The sequence below is a fragment of the Protopterus annectens genome, chromosome 1.part0, assembly GCF_019279795.1.
Source record: "Protopterus annectens isolate FY-2018-M chromosome 1.part0, PAN1.0, whole genome shotgun sequence".
Lineage (NCBI taxonomy): Eukaryota > Metazoa > Chordata > Ceratodontiformes > Protopteridae > Protopterus > Protopterus annectens.
In genome coordinates, this window is record NC_056725.1 from 1531158272 (window position 1) to 1531171104 (window position 12833).

The 12833-nt window shown below is 42.0% G+C and overlaps 1 protein-coding gene across 1 annotated transcript in view; it reads right to left on the reverse strand.

The window, feature by feature from the left end:
- The window catches only part of LOC122798793 (solute carrier family 22 member 3-like), a gene marked incomplete at its 5' end in the record, with an annotated part of 200779 nt that overhangs the window by 161470 nt on the left and 26476 nt on the right, over positions 1 to 12833 (reverse strand).

The following is a 12833-nucleotide window of genomic DNA, read 5'->3' on the forward strand; positions in this document are numbered from 1 at the left end:
CACAGTCCTTCCATGTTGGCCTGTACCTCCGAGAAATATATACCAAACAAGAGAGGTCCCAGGACTGATCCTTGTGGGACGCCACTTGTAACTTTTTTGGAGTCTGACATGGTTCCAGCAATTCTAGCCATGTGTGTTCTGTCCTTGAGCCAGTTTGCAACCCATCTAGTGACATAGGGGTTTATATTTAAGCTGATGAGCTTATCTATAATGCCCGAGTGGGGTATTGTAGCAGAGGCTTTTGCGAGGTCCAGGTAGGCTGTGTGGTCCACCTTCCCCTCGTCAATGGCCTTGGTGACTGTTTCAAAGAAATCAACCAGGTTTAAGAGGCAGGATCTGCCCTTAACAAAGCTGAACTGGGTAGGATCCAGTGTCTGTAGGTCCCCAATATCTTTATTTATGAGGTCCATGATGATCCTTTCCATAGCTTTGCAGACCAAGCTAGTCAGGCTTATGGGGCGATAGTTTCCAGGATCCGTTGAGGCACCACCTTTGTGGAGAGGGACCACTGTTGCTGTATGCCACTCTTTGGGTACATATCCTGTAGTAAGGCTGAGACTGAACAGTAGTTTTATGTTTGGGTTTAGCTCTTCTTGTAGTTCATGTAGGACACAGCCAGGGACACCATCTGGTCCCATTGATGCTGTGTGGTTTGCTTTGGAGAGGGCAACTCTTACCTGAGCATCTGAGATGGCAGGGTGGCAACACTCTGCTGGGATAGATATTTGCCCTTTTGGTGGGGAGGGGGGAGAGAAGTTTGCGCTGAACCTGTCAGCTAGGATGTTGGCAATGTCTGTGGGTTTGGTGTATTTTTTGTCATTTTGGACTAATTTTGAGCATATCTGGAAATTCCCACCCAGGTTCCTAACATAACTAAAGAAAGCCTTGTGATTATGCTTAGTGTCCTGTGCAATTTTTCTCTCAAAGCTGGCCTTAGATTAGGATTCAGCGGTCTGGGTTCTATTTTCCACAGGCCCGGGGGCTTTGAAGGATTCCACCTCAGTTTTGAGGAGTGTGAAATTTGCTTTAGAGAAGTTTTTCACTGTGGTTTTCAGGGCAGGGGGTGGAGTCGGATGTGAATATCCAGTGAGATTAGTTTATGGTCTGATCTTACCAGTGAGGGATACACTTCTGGTCTGGAGCATAGAGTCCCCATGTTGGTGATGATCAGGTCCAGTATGTTTTCCCCTCTTGTGGGAGTGGTAACAAGTTGTTCCATAGCATTTGAGTTTATAAATTCTAGGAACCTTTGGGCTAGGGTGTTGGAGCTAGAGTAATGCTCCCAGTCTATGTTTGGGTAGTTGAAGTCGCCCAATATAATGGTGTTTGGAGAGACCTTCATATTTTCCAGTGTTCTCATGAAGGCCGAGTGGGGTTCCTGGGTTTGGGAGGGTGGTCTGTAGCAGGCTATAAACTGGAAGGCAGTTTTACCCACTGTTAGTTGCCCATGGATAGTCTCTGATGCTTCGTGCTGTGCCACCAACCTGGAGGTGTGGGTATCTTTGACGAATATTGATATTCCCCCTCCTTTTGGGGTTCGGTCCAGGTTTTGGGGATGAAAAGCATGGTATGAGGTATAACCTGGTAGTGCTGGGGTGCTCTCGGAAGCCTTGAACCAGGTTTCTGTTACTGCACAGATTTCGATGTTCTCCATGCTAAGGAGAGTTTTGAGTGCATGCATCTTGAGGTTTAGACTTCTGGCGTTGAGTAGCATTACTCTTAGTTTCTTATCCCTTGTGATACCTATGGAGGTGGGTTTGTCTTTTGAGCCTTGCCTAAAAAAGGCACTATGGGGGTAGCAAGAGCCTTTGCCAATATCCAAAAGCCCAGGGGTGACAGGTGCAAGCCGCCCCTAGCGAAGCATCGTGGCTTGTCGATCATGTCATCCCAGGCTGACGGGCATTGGATCCCCTTTGAATGACACCAATATTTAAGCCAATTGTTGAAATTGATCATCTTGTCTTCATATTTTGGCATCATTCTTGGTGAGGGTAAGATGCTACTCAAGGTCAGGGTCATACCGGCCTGGGCTACATGCTCAGAGAGCTCCTCTATGCCTCTTTTCATGTAGTCCAGGGAGGTACGTCTCAGGTCATTCACACCAGCATGGACAATGACTGAGTCATATTTGTATTTGCCTTGGAGTGACCTGAGTGCTTGTGTTATGTGGTGGATCCTAGCGCCCAACAGGCAGCTCACCGTGACCTTCTCCTTGTTCAGCCTGGTGAGCGGGACATCATTGTGCCTGATGATAGAGTCACCTATTACAAGTGTATCAGGTGTGTTATTTAGCTTTAAGGGCTGTGACTGTTCGGCAAACTGGCTTTGTGAGCTATGTGTTGCACGTGTTTTGTTTTGGGGTCGCGGTTGCTTGGGTGTCTGCTTTGGAGGTCTCTGCTGCTTAGGCAGATTTTTATTTAGAGCCTCCAAGTATGTTTTTGTGTGTTTATGTGTTTGGTTTGCTGTCGTGGTAGGTCTATGTGAGACTGGAATTGTAGTGAGTGTGGTTTCCTTCTCCTCCTGACTGGTTTCATCAGTACTGAGTTGAGAGAGCTTTGCCTCCAGTATGGCTATATGGTTGCATCTCTCACATGTGTTGGAATTTGTTGGGAGGAGGAGAGGGTTGTCTGTGTACATGAGGCAGTTGTAACATTGCCTCAAGATTCCCAGATTCACCAGCTGGACCGGAGAGGAGATTGACAAGTGACCTTTGGACATGCTAGAATAGTATTGGGAATTCCTTTATAAGTGAAAAAAAAGTGCCAATGGGGAACAAGGTACTCAAGGGGAGTTTGTGAGGGTGTAGTGCTTTTAATTTTTTAGTGTTGACTTATATAATTGCTTTAGTTAGCAAGTGCCAGGTATCTTAAATGCAATGTGTTACAGGTAACTTAAATGCAAAAATGACAAACAGTAACTTTCTTTCAAGTGAAACAAGGAAATAAGTACAGTAAGCAATGCAGATATCACTAGGGATCCACAGAAGCACTGAAAAGCCGCGTTTTAGGTGGAATTAGTGTTTCAGGGGAATAACAAGCAAACAAACAACAAGCATACAAACAAAGCTAGATTCAGCAGGTCTGGATCTAGTCTATGCTACAGCAAACAAGGTGTACCAATTTCAGTAAGAAACAGTTCAAATATGCAGGCACTATAAGCCTTTAACCAGAAATTCCCAGCTCAAAAGGGCAAAGTCCAGCCTCTCCTCTCACAAGAGTGCAGACCACGAACCTTCTTAATGTAAAATAACTGGCCTGAAGCCCAAGTGCTTAAATCAGAACTAATACCCTTTTAGAATAACAGACACTGAGCCCTCAATCAGCAGTTCCCAACTAAGACGGATGTAAGCTACCTGTCCTGCCACCACAGTGCAGGCCACAAACCTTCCTAATGTAAAACAACTGGTCTGAAGCCCAAGTGCTTAATCCAAAATACTTAGAATGATAGCTACACTTTAATCAAGTTACTACCAAGCAATAATAAATACAATTGAATACTTTAAAGAATGCCTGGATTTGTGCTCAAGTTATACAAACAAGGCTAGATTCAGCAGGCCTGGATCTAGTCTATGCTACAGCAAACAAGGTGTACCAATTTCAGTAAGAAGCAGTTCAAATATGCAGGCACTATAAGCCTTTAACCAGAAATTCCCAGCTCAGAAGGGCAGAGTCCAGCCTCTCCTCCCACAAGAATGCAGACCACGAACCCTTTTAATGTAAAATAACTGGCCTGAAGCCCAAGTGCTTAAACCAGAATTCATACACTTTTAGAATAACAGACACTGAGCCCTCAATCAGCAGTTCCCAACTTAGAAGGATGTAAGCTACCTGTTCTGCCACTACAGTGCAGACCACAAACCTTCTGTTGTAATTCTAACTTTGCAGGACTGAAATGCATTTGGGTATAGCAAGCAGAAATACAAGCTCTGATTACTGCTTCTATGAAAGAAAACATACATTGATGCAATGATTATTTTTTTTATTGTGGAAGGCTCAGTCCAGATACTTCAGGTGGATGGTGGGTATGGGAACTGTCTTTTGATAAAATGACTGGTGCGAAATGTTAGAAGACATGTTTGTGTTCTGCTGAAGTAAGTGTTTATGTTGTTATTTTTTGCACAAATTAAATGGAATCTTTACTGATTCACCCAAAAGTTTGTGCTTCTAGTTTGTATTTGATATTACATGACATTAAAGTAGATTTTGAGTCACATTTCTCTGTGATATGCTGCAATGGGTACATTTATTTTCATATACTACAAGTGAATTCAGTATTTATTTTGGGGTTTTTTTTATAACATGTATTTCCTTAAGTTGTCGATTTTTTTAAGTTATTCAGTTTTCACAGAAATCATTACAAAATTGCTTGCTTTTACTATGGTACTTACAGTATTGATATCGCCTTCACTGGGACTCTTTACTAGGCTATTTTAATGCATATGCAAATTACGCTGCTATTGAAGGTGATTATGACTTTCCATGGGTAGCCACATCTCGCTCGGGTATGCCATGAAACATCTGGTACTATCTGCACATTTGTTGTATGTTGATAGGAGTTACCTCCCTCCACAGTCACAGCTACTGCACAGTGTTGTACAACAGAATGTATATTGCTGACTTTTCACATGTGCTGTCAGAGTTACATTTACAATGTGCTTTGCACACAATTGTGTATTGCCTTTGAGGTTGTAGACATAGCTAAATAATGCCTTGTGGTTGTACTTAGCCTGGACAGCCAAATCTACCTCAAATTTGGCTTTGGTAAACTTTATTTGTCCTCTGAGTTATTTGTTTAGTTTGATGAAAGTGCCTTTATCCTGCCAGACCCAGACATCTAGTGTTCCTCTGCCCCGCTGATATATTTTCCAGACTGCACTTCTTCAAATTGCTGGATCTGCCACTGTAATAAGGCATTAATATGTTGTTTGTACAGCTTTACCATGTCTCTGAATCTGAGATTATCTCCATAGACCTAACCTTCTACCTTGCATTGACAAATTAGTGCTAGAGGAGATAATCTTTGTGAATGTCAGGAACAGTTCTTAAAACTGTAAGGATATGTTATATGTTTCATGTTTTACCTTAAAAGAAATTAAACATTCTTTAGTTTAATACTTTACAAACATATTGGGAGTATCAACAATCTGATCTGTCAGGCATATATATTCAGCTTGAAATAACAAATGGAATTTATTCTGTGTTTTCTGTAATATTGTACTTTCACAGAGGAAGAACATTATTAAACTGGAAATCAAAACTCTTGTCCGATGATGAATGACACATTTTACCAGCAGAGAGAAAGATACAGGGATCATAGGTTCATAGGTGTTTGCTAGGCTAATAACCACAAGGTCCTTGTTAAGCCTAGCCATGCATCCCAAATCTCTGACAACTTCTGGTACCCTGGATAAGTGCAAGCAGGGGCTTAGGAGATGAAACATTTACGGGTCACCTGTGTCCATTGGAGACATAGGTGTCAAGCCAGGGATGAATTTTCTCTTCTCCATCCAATTGTCCAAGTTACACTTGAATTGGGTTAGGGAGGAACTCTGCTTCACATGGACGGGGAGCCTGTTCCAGAGATGGGGTAGTCTCTGGAATACATATCTATCTCTTCAGCAGGCCCTATTTATATCACAGGCAAGGTTTAAGTCTTTAGAACGGGTAACACTGGTACTGTTTGTTTTGTGGATATGCAGTAGGTACATCAAGAGGGGTCTGACGATGCTCTGCATGTCAGACATAGATCTCCCCTCAACAGTATGTAGGAGACAGAATAGAGGGATAGGGCCTTGAGGCAGTCTGCATAGGACATTTTACTTATGCCCCGTATTCTTTTAGTGAAGAAGGTCTGTGGATATTCCAGCTATTGGATATGCCTGTTTAGGTACATGCCAAAGGGGGGCATTGTACTCCATGATAGGTCTGATGAATGCCAACTACAGTGGAACAATGACTTTCTTGGACCTAGATGCCATACCTTTGTTTATAAGATGCACAACATATAATTATTTCCTCACTACTGTAGGCATGTGACCAAAGGCTAGATTACTGTCTTTGTGTGTCCCTAAGTCCCTTACTACTGGGTCAGCTCTAAGGGGTGTATTGTCAATATGATAGCTAACAGGGGTGGATGACTTCCTGAAGGATATTATTTTGCATTTCTTGGCATTTAGTTTCAGTCCATGGCTCTGACACCAGTTGTTTGTCTGTGCCAGCCCTTCCTGGAGAACATTTGTGTCAGGGATTCAATGACAGCTCCTAATTTGCAATCATTTGCAAATGTAATCAGCCAGAGACTATTGACATTGGGCTTGACTTCAGGGAAGTGAATGCCAAAAAGGCAGGAACCGATCCCTGAGAGACTCCACTTGTGACTGGCCTCTTTGTAGAGGTGGACTGCCCAATTCTAACTTCCTGGGTCCTATCTGTGGGCCAGTTGGCTATCCACTGGGTGACATATGGGTTTTTACCTAACCTCCTAATTTTGTCAACAATGCCCGAGTTAGGCAGTGTGAACGATTTTGTCCTCATCTATTGCTTTGGTGACCTTCTCAAAGAATTCCACCAGGCTGAATAGGCATGACCTGCCCTTGGTGAAAACAAACTGGATTGGGTCCAGTGTCTGGAGGTTTATTATTGCATTATTGATCATTTCCATGGCTTTGCATATAAGACTAGTGAGACTCATAGGTCTGTAGTTTAAGGTTTCTGTAGACGACCCACCTTTGCGCAGAGGGATGACTGTTGCTGTTCTCAATTCATGATGCACAAAGTCTGTTTAGAGGCTACACATGAATAGTAATTCCAGAGGCCCTGATAGGTCATGCTTCATTCTGTTTAGAAGGCCTCCTGGGATATTGTCTAGGCTCATTGATTCAGTGTTCTTGGCCTTAGAGAGATCATAAAGGACCTGTTCCCTAGTGATAGCAGGGGGAGTAATATTTGATGGTGTTTCCTGAGGGAAGGTTAAGAGGGAAAGAGGGGGAAAGTTGGAGGTGAAATTATTGGCCAGTAGGTTTGCTATATCTTCTGGCTCAGTATAGATGGTTCCATTTACAATGCACTCTGCAAAAAATTGTGTATTGCCTTTGAAGTTGTGGACATAACTAAATAATGCATTGTGGTTGTCCTTGGCCTGGACAGCTAAATTTACCTCAAATTTGGCTTTGGTCGACTTTATTTGTCCTCTGAGTTATGTGTTTAGTTTGATGAGAGTGTCTTTATCCAACCAGGGGCTGCACCTCCTAATTGTTGCCATGATTTTCTTCCTTCTGTCATGCAGCCTATTTATTTTATGATTCCACCAGGGTGACTTGTTTTTTGAGTTAGTTCTGTACTTTTTCCTGGTAGGTAAAGCTACCTCTATGCAGCTATTAACATATTTGTATAGAGTTTCTGTAAACTGTTCTGCATAAGCAGAAGTGTTCTCAGGGTTAATGAGGGCTTGACATTTTGCCAGGTCATCACTTAATAGAAGGAAGTTAGCCTTATAGTAGTTCTTGAATATTCCAGAGTTAGCTGGGGGGGGGGGGGTCCAGGTTTTAGGAAAGACATTACACTAGGGGGTGTGCAAAACTCTCCCACATTAGTAAAGACCAGATCCAGTATGGTTGCACCCCTGGTTGGTGTATTGACAGTCTGGTCCAGGGAGTCTGTGTTTACAAAATCCAGGAATATCTGTGCCTGTACATTTGGTATTGTATAGGATTCCCAGTTAATAGTGGGGTAATTAAAGTTGCCCATAAATAGGGTATTGGGTTGGATGGTGAGTGTTTCCAGTAAGTTTAAATACATGGTATGGATTTCTTGGATCATAGAGGGGGACCTATAAATTGCAAGGAGGTAGTACTAGATTTTGCCTACAGTGATTTGAACATGGAGTAACTCAAGTGCATTGTCCTGTTTGACCAGCCTTGAGGTATTTTTATTTTTGATGTAAAGTGAGACACCTCTAACTTTTGTCACTGCCTGTGTAGTAGCTGGTCTTAATGTGTGGAAGGCATTATAACCTTGACTGTCTGTGTCTTCTCTCCGGCTCTGAACCATGTCTCACTGACTTCACAAATGTCCGCATTCTCTAGGGTGAAAAGAGTGGAGTTTTCTGGTTTAGATTCCTAGAACTGAGCAGTAATACCTTGAGATTTTCATGGTTTTGATTTGCTAAGTAAAAAGTACTTTCAGTTTGGCATTGTGTAAAAAAGGCGCTATAGGGGAAGACAAATTTTCAGCTAATATTCGAAAGCCTAGAGGGGAGATGTGCAGACCATCCCTGGCAAAGTAGCGTGGTCTGTTGACCATCTCCTTCCATGCTGACAAATATTGAACCCCCTTAGAATGGCACCAGAAACTAAGTCAATTATTAAAGTCAGTCATCTTTTGTTCATGTTGTGGCATCATCCTTGGAGAAGGTAAAATGCTGCTCAATGCTAAGCTCATATCATTGTGGGACACATATTCCAAGAGCTCCATGAAGTCTCTCTTCATATAGTCTAGACAGGTACATCTCAAGTCATTTATACCCACATGAACTATGACTGAGTTGTACTGGTACTTGTGATCCAATGATCTGATTGCATGCATAATGTAACAGATCCTCACCCCTGATAAGCAACTGACCATGACTTTCTCCTTACTCAGCCTGCTGAGAGGGACATCTGTGTCTCTCACAATGGAGTCTCCAATGACCAGAATATTGGATTCTGTAGTGGCTTGCCTTATGGACTTAGAAGTAGAGGCTCTATGAGATGTGGCTGTATGTATTGATGTGGGTGTTGTTTTGAAAGAGTGCATTCGGGGCTGCTTCTTCTTCTTCTTCTTTCGGCTTTCTCCCGGTTAGGGGTCGCCACAGCGGATCACCTTGTCCGCACATTGAATGGCAGTGGAGTTTTACGGTGTCGAGTTGCCAGCCCGGCGCCCAACCTTCCACAGAAGGCACACTCACACGCACACCTAGGGCCAATTTAGAGTGTCCAATCCACCTGCAGCATGTCTTTGGGATGTGGGAGGAAACCGGAGCACCCGGAGGAAACGCACGCGACCACAGGGAGGACATGCAGACTCCACACAGAAGGCACCCGAGCCGAGGATCGAACCGGAGAACCTCTTGCTGTGAGGTGGCAATGCTAACCACTGCACCACCGTGGCCGCCCTGCATTCGGGGCTGCTGAGGTTATTTATTATGTGTACTTCATCTAGGACGTCTTTGGGGTTTAAGAAGGTTACATTTAAGTGTCTCAGCATATGTGGGTCTATATGTCTGCTTTGAATTGTGTGTGATGGCTGTAGCGTGTGTACTACTGACAACCTTATTGACATTAGGAGTACTTTTATGTGAGAGCTTTGCTTCCAGTGACATTATGTAAATACATCTCTCACATACCATATCAGTTAGTTTGAGAATTAACTGGTTGTCAGTAAACATAAGGCAATTTCTACATTGCCTCAGGATGCCCATATCCACCAAGCTGATAACAAAGATAGTGGGAAAGTTCATATCCATGGCAACAGACCTTTTCTTATTGATTAGACAGTTGTAGTGAGAATATAAAGCAGCATCAGGAGTATCTGGTTTGCAACTCTGGAGACAGTGTTTGCCACTGCAAACTAGTTCTCCTGTGTGCAACTAGGTATTGGTGAAACTTCAATTGTGTTATGTCACTCAAGATGTCTGTGTCTACACGGGACACTGACAAATACTTGAGGGGAGTCTAATAAGTAGACCCTGAAAATTTAAGGATGAAATTTTTAAGCAGATCAGAATCAAGCAGAACAAATCAAGCAGTACTTACTGAAAAGAAAGAACTAGCTTGTGAAGAATGATGAAAAGAGGGGAGTCACATGAATGGCTAATGCCTGGCTGCTACTAGTGCTGGTCTCACCACAGCTTCATTCTGCCGAGATACAATGCTCCTTTGCTTATTCTCTCACCAGAAGCAAAACATTAGCATCAGTCCCAAGATGAGAAGCAGGCCACAGCCAGTTGGTGATCCACAGTCCTGTTCCAGGTGTTGCAAGGGTCTGTAGGCTTGTTGTAGCCTTTACCATGAATAGCAACCAGACCAATCAGGAACATCAAGCACAGACACTCACTGGCCAACCAGAAACAGTCAGGAATCAATGCACTCTGCTCCTTCTGTCACAACGAGCAGAATATAAGCACAAATTCCAAGCTGTCACCTATGAAGCAGTTATTAGACTTCCCTGTGATCAGCACTCTCCAGGAAATGATTTCCCGCTGCCCCTTCTCTCACCAGGAAAAACAGAAACACTAATCCCAAGATGACTACTGAGAGGCAGAATGTGGGCTGTCCATTAATCGGTAGGCTTGCAATAGATGTTGCAGATTTTAAAGGTAAGATGGAAAAAAATGGGTTAATACTCTAAGCATTGCAGTGTGCACTAAGCAGCTAGATATGAAAGAGGGGGAAACTTAAGCTTTAGCTGTTTCAGTGGAGATCCACTAATTTTAAAAAAGCAAGATAGATTGAAAGGGGGTGGGCATTTTGTATTCTGGTTCTATGGAATACAATGGAATGACCAATAAATTTAAATAGTTGAAGGGGACTTATTTCATAAAATTATAATTTTGTGCTTACTCACAACAACCAACGAAAAGGGAGATGGAAGGAGTTATGTGGTAAAATTAACATAAGGGGCAGGCCACTAGAAAGACAGTTGGGTTTAAGAACACAACAGCACAAGAGCGGTGTGGAAAAACCATCCTGTGTGACTTACAAGAGACAGAGCTGTGTTTTTTTTTTTTAGTTATAATATGCAATCAAAAGAAGAATACAAGTAAACCACAGTGGAAAGAAAACAAATCACAATATACAAAATAGAAGAAGGCAACAAGCAACAGCAACCTAACCTTTCCCTCACATCATGCTGTAGCAGAGTTTGGGTGAGCTTTTCCAGTAAAGCTTTGAACTGTTTTATTTTACCCCTTAAATAGAAGGTTTAGTTCCTTGCGCCACCCTCACTTCACAGATAATTAACATTAATTAACCTGTTGTAACTACTGTGTGACTCCTTAATTGACATTTTCTAATTTCTGTGTGACTCATGAGAGACACAGTGGTGGTCTCCTCCTTTTCAGTTTTAATATGCAATTAAAAGCAGAATACAACTAAATCACCATGTAAAGAAAACAAATCACGATATACAAAATATAAGAAGGCAATGAACAGCAAACTAACTTTTCCCTTATATCAAGCTGTGGCAGAGTCTTGGTGTGCTTTTCCAGTAAAGCCAAAAGTAAATACCGCACACCCAAGATGACTACTGAGAGGCAGAATGTGGGCTGTCCAGTAATCGGTAATCTTGCAATGGATGTTGTAGATTTTAAAGGTAAGATGGAAAAAAATGGGTTAACACCCTAAGCACTGCAGTGTGCACTAAGCAGCTAGATATGAAAGAGGGGGAAACTTAAGCTTCAGCTGTCTCAGTGGAGATCCACTAATTTTAAAAGGGCAAGATAGATTGAAAGGGGGTGGGCACTTTGTATTCTGGTTCTATGGAATACAGTGGGATGGCCAATACATTTAAATAGTTGAAGGGGATTTATTTCATAAAATGATAATTTTGTGTTTACTCACAACAACCAACAAAAGGGGAGATGGAAGGAGTTATGTGGTAACATTAACATAAGGGACAGGCCACTAGAAAGGCAGATGGGTTTAAGAACACAACAGCACAAGGGTGGTGTGGAAAAAAAATCCAAGAGACAGAGCTGTGGTTTCTTTCCTAGTTATAATATGCAATCAAAAGAAGAATACAAGTAAACCACAGTGGAAAGAAAACAAATCACAATATACAAAATAGAAGAAGGCAATAAGCAACAGCAGCCTAACCTTTCCCTCACATCATGCTGTGGCAGAGCTTGGGTGAGCTTTTCCAGTAAAGCTTTGAAATGTTTTATTTTACCCCTTGAAGGCTTAGTTCCTTCCTTCAGCCTCACTTCACAGGTAATTAACATTAATTAACCTGTTGTAACTACTGTGTGACTCCTTAAGTGACATTTTCTAATTTCTGTGGGACTCATGAGAGACACAGTGGTGGTCTCCTCCTTCCCAGTTTTAATATGCAATTAAAAGCAGAATACAACTAAATCACAGTGTAAAGAAAACAAATCACGATATACAAAATATAAGAAGGCAATGAACAGTAAACTAATTTTTCCCTTATATCAAGCTGTGGCAGAGTCTGGGTGTGCTTTTCCAGTAAAGCCAAAAGTAAATAACAGACAGCTGATATTTTAGGCTGGCAGGCCTGCTGAAAGCTAGAATTTTTTTAGCATTTTAGCTCATCAGGTTCATAAATTAGTACTAGGCTAACTGCTGTTGTGGGCCATTTTAAGCCTAGCCAGTTCCCCCATGTGAGAGTCAAACCCCGCACCTTGTGTCTGTAAAGTAAATACCTTAACCGTTGTGCCAAAGAGAGAGAGAGAGAGAGAGAGATAAGAGAGAGAGAGATTTGTTATTTCAGACATTAATTCTATCAAAAGATGACAACTATTTATTTATTAACGGTTTATCTACCTTGCTATCTCTCTCATTCTCTTTGTCTGTTTGTCTGTCTCTGTGTCTCTATCTGCTAGGTAGGCAAATAAATGTGCCATCGACTGGGGCTAGCATTGTTTTTCTATAATACAAATTATTGATTAATTAAAAGAAAAAAAATAACATTTACCTGTAATACAGCTACCTCAAGCATGATTTCAGTAAGTTATGCCAGTTAATTGGTAGCTCATTATTATATTGTCAAAGAAAGAAGAAACGCTTTATTCAGCATTTTGCTCAGTTTATCAGTCAATGATCACAGCGTACAATTTGT